Source organism: Arachis hypogaea, chromosome 19 (assembly GCF_003086295.3).
Source record: "Arachis hypogaea cultivar Tifrunner chromosome 19, arahy.Tifrunner.gnm2.J5K5, whole genome shotgun sequence".
In the NCBI taxonomy this organism is placed as follows: Eukaryota; Viridiplantae; Streptophyta; class Magnoliopsida; order Fabales; family Fabaceae; genus Arachis; species Arachis hypogaea.
Window position 1 is genome coordinate 125,643,101 of NC_092054.1, and position 17,205 is coordinate 125,660,305.

Below are 17,205 nucleotides of genomic sequence, written 5' to 3' on the forward strand. Positions count from 1 at the left end.
TTTTGATAAATGATTTATTGCTGAACCGATTCTTTAAAGCTTTACAAATGAGTTAAATCGGTTGATATTGAGTTGATTTTTGAAATGGTTTCCTTGAGGTAGGCCATTGAGGCGACTGTTGGATTTAGCTTGTTTTGAATTGATTTCTGGTTTTGAGCTGTTGAAGAGGAATGAGAAACGGTTTAGTTGGGACCCGAACCGGGTGGCAAAAGTCCAAGTTTTAGGGGAGGTGCTGCCGAAATTTCTACAAAATCCTACTCTTGTTTGTAAAGTTATTTAAAAAGGGTTGGATTTGAGAAATTGTATTAATTGATTTATTAAGAGAATATTTATGTTTTCAAGCTTAATCTATTTAATGAACTTTATGCGTTGAGTTCAGCTTATTTAGAAACGAACTATTTGTACAGTTTGAATCACTGAAGGAAAGAATGATGCTCTAATATTGATTTCAATATAAAAAGGAGCTTTTAGTGATTTTAAAGGAATTTAGACTTTTGATTGAGTAATCAAGTTTGAGGCATTTTGGAAGAGTTAGAAAAATGGGTTCCAAAAAGAAACCTGAAAGTGGTTTGATTCAAATGAACCGGTTCCGTTTCAAATGAGTTGATTTTTGGACCGAGTTGGAACTTGTGATTTTGTATGATCGGTTTCATAATAAATTCAGTTTTATTTACTTGAACCGGGAATCTATGATTTTAAAGGTTTCAATGAATTTTAAGGAATTTATATAAGTTGACCTTCCCTAAAGACTTGGGACTCTGCCGAGGAACCTTGTTATAAAATCCCATTGTGGGATGGGCGATTTTGATTGTTCCCAAATTGAATCTTTAACTTCCCATGGTTTTGGAAGTCTTGGAATGAGGATGCTGAGAGCGGCTTTGTTTTAAAAAGGGAACTCACTTTGAGTAAATTTGGCTTATGAGCCTGAGATGATTTGAGAAACGAGATTTCTAAAGCCAAGGCTGAAAAGAGTTGAAACTTGATTTCAAAGTGAAATGAATTGAGAAAATGATTTATGGCTTAAATGCTGATTTCATAAATCTGATGATTTTGAATGGTGGAAGTGCTGTTTTATTATGAGCCGGAATGGCTATGTATGATTATGAATATTGGCTGGTTTTGGATTGAACCGTGAGCCGAAATGGCTGTGTGTGATTATCAATATTGATTGGTTCTGGATTGAACCGTGAGCCGGAATGGCTGTGTATGATATGAATATTGGCTGGTTTTGGAATGAACCGTGAGCCGGATGGCTGAGATGGATGTTGATCCATGGATGAGATTGATTGCATGTTTATGCTGAATCATTGATAAATATGAATGTTGCACTTCCACTATCTGAGATACGAGTTTCCCTGGGTAGTAGCAGTGGCTAGCCACCACGTGCTCCAGGTCGAGACTTGATACTCTGTTGACCCTATGTCGTAAGTGTGGCCGGGCACTGTGAAAGGCCCGGATGAGCTCGCCCCCATAAATATTCACCAGTGATGGTGATGGATAAATATTCACCAGTGAGGGTGATGGATATGGATCATGATTATGATCAAGTTTATGATGAGTATAACTCGAGTTGGGGATGCACGACAGAGGGACAGTCCAATGGTTAGCTACCAGGACTTGTCGGGTTGGCTCTATAACCGACAGATGATATCATCAGCCACTAGGGACAGGCATGCATCATATGCATTTGTGTGACATTGGTTGGGTGTGCATATTATACTTGGTTTGCCTATGTGATTAATTGCTAACTGTTCTACTTGTAATAACTGTTTGTTGGTGCTTGAACTTCCTATTTGTGTTTGCTACTGGGACTCTGTTGAATTGTGGTGATTGGTTGATGGTTGGATTGTTTGGGCCTAGGGCCGTGGTTGAAATGAGGTAGACCGATGGTTGGTTTTGTTCGTGTTTTCGGTTTGGAAGGATATGAAAGGCTATTTTGGTTCAGTATAAATAAACCTTTTTGAAAGGGCTTTTGAGTTTTGAGAATTGAATGGTTCCTCTTTCAGTAAAGATTTTTGACTTTACGTTTATTGAAAATTGTGTTTTTGAAAAGAGGCATAAGAAGGTTATTAATCACTGGTACGGTTTATCTTCATGTATCCTATTACAGTAATTCCCAAAAACCCTCTACTGAGAACCCTTTCGAGGATGATGTTCTCACCCCCCTACATTTTTCCCCTTTCAGGATATGGGCGCAGAAGTTACGAAGAGCTTATTTAATTGTTGTTGTGATGCTCTGTATTGTTTTAGTTATGGTTTATTGTACCCTCGCCTTTATCTTGATATAATCTGTAAGAGGGATAGAAATTGTATTGGTTAATGCTTGTAAAGTTATTTATATGTATTTATGTATATATATATGGATGTACTCTTTATGAGTTGTTGTAAGTTGTATGGTATTTATAGATGTACGTTATCGAACGAAAGTATTTTTGGAGCGGTATCACGGTTTAAAGTTTTAAACAGGCTCATATTTTAGTATTAAATAGTATAAGTGTCGTCGTAATGCCCGAGCTATCAGAGTTGCGCAGCCGGAAGCGTGAGCTTTGGTAGTTAGGGTGTTACATTAATGTAATACCCGGTCTAACCGAAATTAATTAAATAATAAGTTAAATAAGAGCGAATATGGTTGGAAGATTTTGCAATTGGAATTTGATAATTCAAATATGATATTTGGATTCAGTGAATTTTTCCGAGTCGAAAAACATAGTTTTCTGCGTAAAAGCGCGCAGTGGAATTTTGACCGGCAGTACCGGCTGAGATCTGTCTGGTACTACAGCTGAGGAAATTGATTATGGGTAAATAATATTAATAAATGAGGAACTATAATTAGGGAAGGTAGAAATATTTAAAGTGCAATTTAGAGCGCTAATCTTAAAGGTTTTGGCCAAAAATTGGGCCAATGGGCAAAAATAAGTGAACCGGGCCTAAGTGGGCCCAAGACCCAACATATATAAACATTAGTTATGAGCATTTCAGCTCATTTTTCCCTAAAGAAGGGGTGTTGGGCGCTGAAATTGGGAAGAGAGAAGAGAAGAGAGAAAACCTAACTCTCTTTGATCTTCAAACCACCATAACTTGAGCTACGGAGCTCCGATTGACGAGCCGTTTGCGGCCATGCGTCGCTCTTCTCATCCTCTACAATTCTATCTAAGTTTTGTGGTGAGTCTTCCATTCATCTCTGCCCAGTTTTCGAAATTCCCCACTGTTACACGTTTTTGGGTAATTAGTGTTGAAATCTTGTGATTTTGGGTGTTTAGGGATACTCCAACATGGATTCTAAGTGGGTTCTATCCCTACTTCATATGGGCTGAGCTAAGAAGTGCTCAAACCCTTGTGACTTGTCATTTTTATGAGCCCTAGGTTGATGTATGTATGTGATATTGGTTATGTTAGTGTATTTGGTGATGTTGGTGCACAATTGGGAGATTGGTATTGCTTGAGGAGCTTTGGTGAGGCTTGGAGCTAAGGTTGGTGAAGACTTCCAAAGAAGAGGCTCAATTGGTTTGGCTACAAGAGGTACGGTTTAAGTTTCATTTAAGTACCGTGTGTTGTGATGAGAATTCCTAGGCTAGATGCCCCTAGGATTAAGTTTGGATTGTGTAAATGGTTGGTGCTAATATGCATAGTTGGTATGTAATGTGAATTAATGATTTGGGTTGAGAATTGTGTGGCCTTGTATGCTTGGTGTATTGAGAATTTGATGTACTGGGTAATGAGTATTGATTTGTGGTTTATGCATTTAAATTATGATATTGGGCCGGAGGCCGTGGATTTTGGGCCGGAGGCCGAAAAAAGGTAAGAAAGGTAAGTTGATGTGTGCATTGTATGATGACACAAGTGATTGGATGAATTTCAGATAATGAATATATGAATGATTGGGTTGGTTATTGAATAATAAGGTTTGAGGAGTTGAGGTATGGGATTTGGTAAATTTGGGTGCAATTATATAGATGAGGTATGTTGGTTTTGGTTGAGATATATTATATGGTCATATATGTGATTATGATTATTGATGCCTTGATGGTATGATGATGCATTAGAGATATGTTTGTCGTGATATATGCTTGAGGAATGATTAAGGTTGATTTGTGGGTAAAGCCACGTGATAGTGAGTACGATATTGATTATGTATAATGATGGTTGATTGGAAATAGTGTTGTTGAAATTTGGCATGAGAAAGAGTATATGATATGTAAATGTGTTTGAGTTTGAGAAAGTGTCAACGTGCAAGTTGAGGAGGCTTGATGTTGATTTTGGTATATTTTGATTGATTTCAAAGAAAAGGCTGAAATTGGCATGTTTTGATTGATTTTGAAAAGAGTTGAAAATGACTTGTTTTGAAAATGGCACTTTGTAGTTTTGTATGGAAACATGGTTTTGGGGCATACTTTGACGGGACATAACCTGGACTACGGATCTCTGTTTTCTGTCAAATCTGTTTAGAAATGAAATTGGATCCGGGATGTCCATGCCGTTCGAAGGACGGGTGAAAAACAATTTAAAATGAGAGAGTTATGTCCGTCGGAAGATTGGGGGTTGAATCTATAAATTCTGCAGCTTTTAACTTAGAAAATTTTTAGCAGAACGACCCTACGCGCGTAGGCGCACCTGGCGCGTGCGCGCCGTTCTTCCAGAAAGCACCATCCACGCGTGCGCGTGGTGTGCGCGGGCGCGTCGATGCGCTGTACCAAATGCCCAGCTATTTTCCAGAGAGTTGTGCTAGGGTCGTGCCAGTTTTGTGCCTGGGCGCAAGAGCACCCACGCGTATGCGTGGCTGACGCTTGCGCGCCGTTTGGATATTTTTCAACCCGCGCGTTCGCGCGTATGACGCTTGCGCGTCGATGAGTTTTTGGCCATCCACGCGTGCGCGTGGAGTGCGCGTACGCGTGGCCCTATTTTCATGCCAAAGTTGATTTTTGAGTTTTTAAAGCCAAACCTCATACTTTTAAGCCTCCGATCTCACCCCTTATGTATCAAATCATTATGGTATGCCTAGCAATGAGGATGGAGCTAGGGGATGTGGTAACTTGCGAGTGAAGCAAGGGAAAAGGTTATGATCAATGATGATCAGATATGATTATATGAGATATGGAGGATGGCGGTGGAAGTACCGTGTATGCCATGAGCCGAAGGGCTATATTTATTGATAAATGGTTGGTTCTTGATTGGACCATGAGCCGGATGGCTGAGTTCTTGCCGGATACGGCGGAGCCATGTTGATAAATTGGCTAGTTCTGGATTGAACTGTGAGCCGGGTGGCTGAGTTATTGCCGAGTTACGGCAAAGCCATTATGGATTATGGCTGAGTATAAAGGCATATATGATAAATTAACGAATATGATAAATGAATAATGATGAAAAATGTTGAATGTAAGCATGCTTGTGTTTTCTCTCTGGTTGTAAGGGTGACAGGGCACCGATACCCTCTAATGGCGACAGGGCGCAGATACCCTCTAATGGTGACAGGGCACATATTCCCTCTAATGATATTAATACGCAACAGAGAGACTGTGCCCGGGTTAGCTACCGGACATGTCGGGTTGGCTTGATAACCGACAGATGATATCATCAGCCATAGGGCAGGCATTCATCATTTGCATATGTTTGAATTGTTTGGGTTTGCCTATTTGTTTTGGATTTCTACATTATATATGCTAAGTTACCTGATTATGTGCTACTTGTTCTACTTGTACCCTAATTGTGTATTACTTGCCTGTATTGCTTGTGTTTGTACAACTGAGAGGCCCCTCATGTTGGTGTCGGTGGAGGTTGAGGGCTGTTCTTGATGAGATGAATTGATGAAGCGATTGCATGATGATGGTGATCATTAGTTGAGATGATTTGAGCTCCCTGGGTAGACGCAGTGATGTGGTTTCACTAGTTCCAGGGAGGGCATGATATATTGATATAGAATTGCTGAGACAGCACGACTGATGATGGCTTTGTTTATGATTCTGAAATCTGATTCGTGGGAGAGTCAGCGAGTTGGGAGTCATATGAGATGTGATCTAGATTTAGTATTCCCTTACGACAGATGCCTATTTATAGATTAGTGAGAATCTAGGCTGGATACTTGGTGAAAAGGAGTTTAGGATGCTTGGTGAGTTTTTATTGCAGTGCATTGTATTTATTTGGCACTTTTACCGTACTGGGAACCCATGGGCCCGGGGTTCTCATTCCGTATATATCTCTTGTTTTTCAGATACAGGTCCAGGTGCTCTGAAGTGAGTTGTGGGTCGTCTGAGAGACGGCGAAGATCTTTATTTCCTCTACTTTGTGTTTGATTAGAATCTCTCCACCTATGTTTTGAAAAGATTATATTATGTATTGAACTCTTTTAGAACTTGCCTATAGAGGCTCTTATGTTTCCTTTGGGAGAGATTAGGATATACTATTGTCATCTACTTTCATACTGTACCCTAGCCGGCCTAAACTTCGCGGGTCGCGACTAGTGGCTATTTACTTATGTTATATATATCTATCTGTTATCTATCTCTTAATCTCCTCTACGCCTTGTCCGTATATCGTTTTCGGCTTCACGATTTATCTTTTGTTGTCGAAACGTGAGTGATACATCTTCGCGATTTTATTTCTACTCTTTTCAGGCTTCTCGATTAATACTCTTTTCGAAATTACCTATATTTATATATTAAAAATCCACCTGAGAGTCGTACCACCGTAATATCATTGACTTATGACTCGAGCATAAGGATTTGAATATTAGGGTGTTACATTATGGTATCAGAGCAGTTCGTCCTCGTGAGCCTGAGGGATGGAACTGCTTATGCTTCAATGCATACTCTGAGTCTGTGCCTGTGCTAGTTAGGATATCTAACCGATACATCTAGCATGAAGTCCATGAGTGTACTTTTGGTACTTTGAAGCACTATACTTCCGATATTGAGACTGATCAACTTGATATCGATTGTTTGGTGTGTATAGGAACCAGATGGCGCCTCGTGGACCTGGTCGGGGACGTGAGAGAGATCGTACTAGTACTCAGGAACCGGAAATCAACCCGAATAACCCGGTAAACTTTATGGCGGTGTTGGAGAATATGGCTGCTACTATGCAGGCCACTGCGGAGGCTCTTGGGCAACAGATAAACAATAATGGCAATGGCGGAAGTGGAGCTCAGGGCCCGATGACACTGGCAACTTTCTTAAAGGTTAATCCACCTAAGTTCAAGGGAACCACTAATCCGACTGAAGCTGACACCTGGTTTCAGGCCATGGAGCGAGCACTGCAAGCGCAGTTGGTGCCTGAAGAACAGTGTGTTGAATTTGCTACCTATCTGCTCACAGGGGAAGCATCGCATTGGTGGCAAGGGGCCCGACGTCTCCTGCAGCAGGGGAATGATCCTATCACCTGGGGTACCTTCCAAGTGGAATTTTATAAGAAGTACTTCCCGAATTCTGCTAGAACGGTCAAGGAACTTGAATTACTGCAGCTGAAGCAGGGTACAATGTCCGTATCTGAGTATACGGATAAATTTGAGGAGTTATTCAGGTTTTCTCGTATGTGTCAAGGAACCCCGGGAGACTTCGAGGAATGGAAGTGTATTAAGTATGAGGGAGGACTTCGAAGTGAAATCCTGAGCTCCGTTGGACCGATGGAGATTAGGGTCTTCTCCGAACTTGTGAACAAGAGCCATATTGCTGAAGAATGTGTGAGGAAGGCTGTTGAGACGAAGAATGACCGTCAGGAGTCCCACCGCAGAGAGCACAATCAGGAATACCCAACAAGGGGTCAAGAGTTTAAGAGAAGAGGATACCCACAACGTCTTCCCCAAAGGCGAAATGACCTTGCGACAAATAAGAATTCCCAAGGAAAAGGTAGGGAAAAGCAAATAGTGGTTGTTTCAGATGTTTTGAGCTGTCAGAGATGTGGAGGTCATCACCTAAATAGACCGTGTCGTTATGGTTCGGGTTTGTGTTACAATTGCGGAAACCTAGGACATTTAGTCAGAGATTGCCCACATCGGAAGGACCGGGAGACTGCCAGGTCTGATTTTCGTACCTGAGGTAATAAGAAAACTGATAACTCAATTCTTTACCACTTTAGATAATACTGAAGGCTGGTATTCACTCATAATACATGGTCGAATGAAAAATTATGATCTGTTCTAGATAACCCTAAGTTATCTTAATAGAAGGTTTGGTGAGCATAAGTGATTAGGTAGGCCTTTAACGGAAAGCAACCTCAGAGTGGAATGACTGGTGGGCGATGTCAAAGCCATCATCTGGGAACTCTGTGTCGAGGTAGATTGGGACTTTGCTATGGTTGTAGAGGAGTTGGACACGTGTCCTGGAAATGTCCTAAGAAGGTCAACCGGAATACTACCAAGGGCCAACAACAAGGTCGTGTGTTCACTACAACAACGGGTGATACCGTTAGATCCGACGGTTTGGGAATTGGTAAGCGAAAGATCGGTAACAACGTGTTAAAAGTACGATTAAGTTGGTATGTGGTTTTGGCTATCATAGATAGAAATCTAGTGAATGCCAGTCATGCTAAGTTGTGGTTGTGAGGAAGTAAGTGATAGAACTCGTACTAGACGAGAGATCAGAATAAAGCAGCGGAAACTTGTGGAAGCAGTAACACAGGATAGCTACGAATAAGAGCTGTAAAAGTTTACTATAGTATCTTATGTTTGAATACTAGAAGGGTTAAGCGGGTTACTGCAAGTAATGATCCCCAATAGTTGGAATTGATTGCGGCTGCGAGCTTTGATGATTCTAAAACGGATGAGGAAATTATCATTGATGCATAATTGGATTTAGATGATGAGAGAGTGCAAGTTGTCGTGTTTGAGAGATGAGTACCATGATGTTTGGTCATAGTGACCTTGGAATTAGATTGAGATTTATAATGATTGGTTTTGAAAGACGAATGTGAAAACCACTAAATTGGAATGCTGATGCGGTACTGAGATTGGTTTAAGGAAACCCGTGACGGGTGGTAAACTCCAATTTTTGGGGAGGTACTGTTGAAAATTTTTCCCAAGAAATTGAAAGAGCGTTGGTTATGGTTTTGAGGATGATTTTTGATATGAGTAACGTTAACAAAAGAGATGTGTCTCGAATGCTTTTATAGATTATTAAAGGAAAGCGGATTCTTATAATTTTGTTAAATTGTTATTTCAAACTCATTTGCTTTCCAGAAATGAAAGGGGTTTTTGATTGATGAGTCAGAGGCTTTATAACAGCAAGTCATGTGGAAATTCGAGGGTTTGAGAATAAGAAAGTAAGTTTGGAGTTTATGCTTGGAGTTGAGCTGTGATTAGTGGTAATTGGCTTGGCAGAGAGAGAGGATAGTGATGGAGTATCATTAAGGTGTGGTGATGATCTTTGATTGATTATAGTGATGGGGGACGATGGCTGTGATTAACGACGATGGTAATATTATTGATGACATGATTTGAGATTTAATAGGGTGAGTTGATGAGACGATAAAAGTAAGGAATGAGACTATTGGTCGGCGTTGGACAAATGACCGAGAACCTCGAATATAGAGAAATCAGAGCGCGGCAACGGAAGCGCGCAGAATAAAAGGACCTTGGGACTGTTATGCATTGGATATAGAGGCAGACTACGCTCGCGTACTCGCAGTGATGGATGGAATTTTCGAGGGCAAAAATTTCTGTTAAGGGGGTAGAATGTAATACCCGGTCTAACCGAAATTAATTAAATAATAAGTTAAATAAGAGCGAATATGGTTGGAAGATTTTGCAATTGGAATTTGATAATTCAAATATGATATTTGGATTCAGTGAATTTTTCCGAGTCGAAAAACATAGTTTTCTGCGTAAAAGCGCGCAGTGGAATTTTGACTGGCAGTACCGGCTGAGATCTGTCTGGTACTACAGCTGAGGAAATTGATTATGGGTAAATAATATTAATAAATGAGGAACTATAATTAGGGAAGGTAGAAATATTTAAAGTGCAATTTAGAGCGCTAATCTTAAAGGTTTTGGCCAAAAATTGGGCCAATGGGCAAAAATAAGTGAACCGGGCCTAAGTGGGCCCAAGACCCAACATATATAAACATTAGTTATGAGCATTTCAGCTCATTTTGCCCTAAAGAAGGGGTGTTGGGCGCTGAAATTGGGAAGAGAGAAGAGAAGAGAGAAAACCTAACTCTCTTTGATCTTCAAACCACCATAACTTGAGCTACGGAGCTCCGATTGACGAGCCGTTTGCGGCCACGCGTCGCTCTTCTCATCCTCTACAATTCTATCTAAGTTTTGTGGTGAGTCTTCCATTCATCTCTGCCCAGTTTTCGAAATTCTCCACTGTTACACGTTTTTGGGTAATTAGTGTTGAAATCTTGTGATTTTGGGTGTTTAGGGATACTCCAACATGGATTCTAAGTGGGTTCTATCCCTACTTCATATGGGCTGAGCTAAGAAGTGCTCAAACCCTTGTGACTTGTCATTTTTATGAGCCCTAGGTTGATGTATGTATGTGATATTGGTTATGTTAGTGTATTTGGTGATGTTGGTGCACAATTGGGAGATTGGTATTGCTTGAGGAGCTTTGGTGAGGCTTGGAGCTAAGGTTGGTGAAGACTTCCAAAGAAGAGGCTCAATTGGTTTGGCTACAAGAGGTACGGTTTAAGTTTCATTTAAGTACCGTGTGTTGTGATGAGAATTCCTAGGCTAGATGCCCCTAGGATTAAGTTTGGATTGTGTAAATGGTTGGTGCTAATATGCATAGTTGGTATGTAATGTGAATTAATGATTTGGGTTGAGAATTGTGTGGCCTTGTATGCTTGGTGTATTGAGAATTTGATGTATTGGGTAATGAGTATTGATTTGTGGTTTATGCATTTAAATTATGATATTGGGCCGGAGGCCGTGGATTTTGGGCCGGAGGCCGAAAAAAGGTAAGAAAGGTAAGTTGATGTGTGCATTGTATGATGACACAAGTGATTGGATGAATTTCAGATAATGAATATATGAATGATTGGGTTGGTTATTGAATAATAAGGTTTGAGGAGTTGAGGTATGGGATTTGGTAAATTTGGGTGCAATTATATAGATGAGGTATGTTGGTTTTGGTTGAGATATATTATATGGTCATATATGTGATTATGATTATTGATGCCTTGATGGTATGATGATGCATTAGAGATATGTTTGTCGTGATATATGCTTGAGGAATGATTAAGGTTGATTTGTGGGTAAAGCCACGTGATAGTGAGTACGATATTGATTATGTATAATGATGGTTGATTGGAAATAGTGTTGTTGAAATTTGGCATGAGAAAGAGTATATGATATGTAAATGTGTTTGAGTTTGAGAAAGTGTCAACGTGCAAGTTGAGGAGGCTTGATGTTGATTTTGGTATATTTTGATTGATTTCAAAGAAAAGGTTGAAATTGGCATGTTTTGATTGATTTTGAAAAGAGTTGAAAATGACTTGTTTTGAAAATGGCACTTTGTAGTTTTGTATGGAAACATGGTTTTGGGGCATACTTTGACGGGACATAACCTGGACTACGGATCTCTGTTTTCTGCCAAATCTGTTTAGAAATGAAATTGGATCCGGGATGTCCATGCCGTTCGAAGGACGGGTGAAAAACAATTTAAAATGAGAGAGTTATGTCCGTCGGAAGATTGGGGGTTGAATCTATAAATTCTGCAGCTTTTAACTTAGAAAATTTTTAGCAGAACGACCCTACGCGCGTAGGCGCACCTGGCGCGTGCGCGCCGTTCTTCCAGAAAGCACCATCCACGCGTGCGCGTGGTGTGCGCGGGCGCGTCGATGCGCTGTACCAAATGCCCAGCTATTTTCCAGAGAGTTGTGCTAGGGTCGTGCCAGTTTTGTGCCTGGGCGCAAGAGCACCCACGCATATGCGTGGCTGACGCTTGCGCGCCGTTTGGATATTTTTCAACCCGCGCGTTCGCGCGTATGACGCTTGCGCGTCGATGAGTTTTTGGCCATCCACACGTGCGCGTGGAGTGCGCGTACGCGTGGCCCTATTTTCATGCCAAAGTTGATTTTTGAGTTTTTAAAGCCAAACCTCATACTTTTAAGCCTCCGATCTCACCCCTTATGTATCAAATCATTATGGTATGCCTAGCAATGAGGATGGAGCTAGGGGATGTGGTAACTTGCGAGTGAAGCAAGGGAAAAGGTTATGATCAATGATGATCAGATATGATTATATGAGATATGGAGGATGGCGGTGGAAGTACCGTGTATGCCATGAGCCGAAGGGCTATATTTATTGATAAATGGTTGGTTCTTGATTGGACCATGAGCCGGATGGCTGAGTTCTTGCCGGATACGGCGGAGCCATGTTGATAAATTGGCTAGTTCTGGATTGAACTGTGAGCCGGGTGGCTGAGTTATTGCCGAGTTACGGCAAAGCCATTATGGATTATGGCTGAGTATAAAGGCATATATGATAAATTAACGAATATGATAAATGAATAATGATGAAAAATGTTGAATGTAAGCATGCTTGTGTTTTCTCTCTGGTTGTAAGGGTGACAGGGCACCGATACCCTCTAATGGCGACAGGGCGCAGATACCCTCTAATGGTGACAGGGCACATATTCCCTCTAATGATATTAATACGCAACAGAGAGACTGTGCCCGGGTTAGCTACCGGACATGTCGGGTTGGCTTGATAACCGACAGATGATATCATCAGCCATAGGGCAGGCATTCATCATTTGCATATGTTTGAATTGTTTGGGTTTGCCTATTTGTTTTGGATTTCTACATTATATATGCTAAGTTACCTGATTATGTGCTACTTGTTCTACTTGTACCCTAATTGTGTATTACTTGCCTGTATTGCTTGTGTTTGTACAACTGAGAGGCCCCTCATGTTGGTGTCGGTGGAGGTTGAGGGCTGTTCTTGATGAGATGAATTGATGAAGCGATTGCATGATGATGGTGATCATTAGTTGAGATGATTTGAGCTCCCTGGGTAGACGCAGTGATGTGGTTTCACTAGTTCCAGGGAGGGCATGATATATTGATATAGAATTGCTGAGACAGCACGACTGATGATGGCTTTGTTTATGATTCTGAAATCTGATTCGTGGGAGAGTCAGCGAGTTGGGAGTCATATGAGATGTGATCTAGATTTAGTATTCCCTTACGACAGATGCCTATTTATAGATTAGTGAGAATCTAGGCTGGATACTTGGTGAAAAGGAGTTTAGGATGCTTGGTGAGTTTTTATTGCAGTGCATTGTATTTATTTGGCACTTTTACCGTACTGGGAACCCATGGGCCCGGGGTTCTCATTCCGTATATATCTCTTGTTTTTCAGATACAGGTCCAGGTGCTCTGAAGTGAGTTGTGGGTCGTCTGAGAGACGGCGAAGATCTTTATTTCCTCTACTTTGTGTTTGATTAGAATCTCTCCACCTATGTTTTGAAAAGATTATATTATGTATTGAACTCTTTTAGAACTTGCCTATAGAGGCTCTTATGTTTCCTTTGGGAGAGATTAGGATATACTATTGTCATCTACTTTCATACTGTACCCTAGCCGGCCTAAACTTCGCGGGTCGCGACTAGTGGCTATTTACTTATGTTATATATATCTATCTGTTATCTATCTCTTAATCTCCTCTACGCCTTGTTCGTATATCGTTTTCGGCTTCACGATTTATCTTTTGTTGTCGAAACGTGAGTGATACATCTTCGCGATTTTATTTCTACTCTTTTCAGGCTTCTCGATTAATACTCTTTTCGAAATTACCTATATTTATATATTAAAAATCCACCTGAGAGTCATACCACCGTAATATCATTGACTTATGACTCGAGCATAAGGATTTGAATATTAGGGTGTTACATGTTACATTATGATATCAGAGCAGTTCGTTCCTTTAGAGCCTGAGGGACGGACTGACTATGCTTCTAGGCGTACTCTGAGTGTCTATAAATGCTGATTAGGATATCTAACTAATATATATAGCATGAATGCTCATGAGCATGCATTTGGGATTTTGAATCACTAGACTTACGATATTGAGATTGATCACCTTGATATCACTTGTTTGGTGTGAACAAGAACCAAATGGCATCTCGTGAGCGCGGTCACAAGCGAGGAAGAGGTAGATTAGGAAATGTAAATCCTAAAACGGCCGGGGACAACCCCATGGACTTTATGATTGCCCTGGGAAACATGGCTACGGCTATGCAGGCGACAGTCGAAGCGCTAGGAAATCAGGCGAATCATGAAAATGGTAATAATGGGGATGACGGGTCGATGACACTTGCTGCCTTCTTGAAGGTGTATCCTCCGACCTTTGGGGGAACTACGAACCCCACAGAGGTCGACAACTGGCTCCAAGCAATGGAGCGGGATCTGCAAGCTCATCGGGTTTCCGAGGAACAGTGGGTAGAGTTTGCGACCTACCAGTTACAAGGTGAAGCTCAATACTGGTGGCAGGGAACACGACGTATTTTACAACCAGACAACATTGCGATATCATAGGAGGTGTTCCAGACTGAGTTCCATCGAAAATACTTTCCTAATTCAGTTAGGAATGCTAAGGAGCTTGAACTGCTGCAGTTAAAACAGGGGCAAATGTCGGTTGCTGAGTATACGAATCGATTTGAAGAATTATGCCAATTTACCCGAATCTATGAAGGTGCTCCAGAGGATTTCGCTGAGTGAAAATGTATTAAGTATGAGGGAGGACTTCGGAGTGATATTCTGAGCTGAGGTGGGCCAATGGAGATTAGTGTATTTTCAGAACTTGTGAACAAGAGTCGGGTTGCTGAAGAATGTGTGAGAAGGGTCGCCGTGACAGAGAACAATAATTGGAAATTCCACCGAAGAGACCAAATTAGAATTTGGCACCAAGGGGCCAAGAATTCAAACAAAGAGGATATGCTCAACCATATCCTTATGGTCAGAACCAGGTTGGAATGAATGATGATTACCAAGGAGATGGCAGAGAAAAACAAACAAGGGATACTTCAAAAGAGCTGACATGTCAGAAGTGTTGTTGCTACCATTCGGACAGACCGTGCCGCTTTGGCTTGGGTGTATGTTACAAGTATGGTCTACCAGGGCACGTATCTAGGAATTGTCTGCAGGGAAAAATTCAAGATGGGGACGATCGAATCAGCAAGATTAAGGTAATTGAAAAATTGACAACCAAAAATTTAAATTGTAGTATGTGACCTTGAGACACCGCATTTATTTATAGCATACGTCAGGGATGAGGATGTAAGACTGAAAGCGTCAAGCTTGGTGTGAAGCTTAAGATTTGGTAGAAGGGAGTAATGAAAGAAAAATCTTTTCGACTGAGTGCTACCCTGTGGAGAACACCCATTTTGTCAGTAGAAAGGGAAGACCATAGTAGTAGACTGTATGCGAGAGGGAGAGTATCGACGAATCTTCGCGACTCGATATAGCTTTTCTTTTGTAACCTGTAATGGAATTTTGTTTTGGATTTCTTTTTTCCTCGAACAACGAATGGTTTATCCTCTAAAATTCTAACCCCTTTACGTGTATATATTTATATTTAAATATGTCCATCCAGAGGTGAGCCTGATCTTACTTTGGTATAGACAAATGATTCTTGAGTCTTGAAAATTTGCTGAAGATTGGGTACTCTCTTCACAACTTTGTATCTTTCAAGGTCAGCTGAAACTTACTTGATTCAACATGTTTTATCCTTGCCATTAAATATTTTTGGTCTGGTTTCATTTCTTGAGATGCACCTTAGTTCTTTTCTTGTGCATTTTTCTATTCTCTAAGAATTAGCCTAAACACCATACAAGACATCTTTCTATTTCTAACAAGCACCAATTATGTTGTTTAATCACCTCTTGAGCCTAACACCTTTTTAGAATCAACTCGATCTTAGTTTAGTATTTGATACAAGTCATAGATATGACCATTAAGACGTTAGTTCCTTAGAGCAGGACCTCTGGACGCAGAAGATGAACTGTGTAAGTATGCGACACCAAGAAAAGTGTTGGGGGCCTTAATTCTCGCCGATCGTATCGTTTGAAATTACATTGGCACGTTAGGATGCACCGTGTGTCTGAATGCCTGAATGCGAAGAAAACTTTTGAATTTTGAGAGGAAGATTAATCTCGGTACCAGTACTCGCGATACTTGAACCTAATAAACCATTTGAAATTATTGCGATACTTTATCGAAGGGTTTAGGATGCACGTGGAGGCAACATTGTAAAATGGTGACAAATGCCCTTAGTAAGATGACCCTGGGTGTTGTTAGAGAACGATTAAGGAGAAGGAACCATTAAGTAAGGTTGTAGTCTAAAGTTGGGTATTGAGGCAGCAGCTAGAGCTATCAGATTGAATCGATCGTGAATTTCAAGGAGTTGTAAGGCCGAGAGTTCGGGAAGCGCAATAAGAGGATAAAGATTTAATAATAATGTTGAAGCATGTTGACCAAGGGAATCAAGCGTCTTAGGTTCTAAACTGATTGTCGAAAACAATGAGGAAAGATTAAGCAAAAATCGAGGAAACAATGCGCAAGCCGACATAAAAGTTATGTAGACCAATGGAGCAAGCCTAGAGAGTTTAAAAGAGAAAGTTGTGTATTCTTAGAGACTACTTTAGCGATCGGTAACAGATAAGCGATTGACCTAAAGAAATTTATTTCGAGGTACGTTGGGCCGTCTGAGGTGTTAGAACAAATTGAACCAGTGGTATATCTGGTGTTCTTACAGCTGTGTCTCTCGAACTTGCATAATGTATTCCATGCCTCTCAGCTACGAGAATATATTCCTAATACAACTTATATACTAGAACATGAACTAGTTCAATTCAGAAAAGATATGAAGTTTCAAATGACCCCAATTAGGGTTGATAATGTAAACATTAAGGAACTCGAAGGAAAAGAGGTCCCATTAGAGAAAGTGATTTGGAAATTAAGTCGGGATGGAAAGGCACACAAGCTAACCTGAATTGAGAGTAAGGACAGACTGACCACACTTATTCGCGAGTAATTGAATTTTGGGGACAAAATTCCAAATTAGGTGGGTAGGATGTAAACCTGCAAAATTAATGAATAATTAGTTAATAAATTAAGTTTTAGTAAAAGAAATTAGAAATATAAATTTTATAGTAAAATAAGATTGAGCAAATTAAAATATAAATTTAGACACTAATTTTAAAGAATTTGGCCCAAGATTGGGCCGAACAAGTCGAACCGGGCCCATTTTGGGCCCAAGGTCCAACCCAC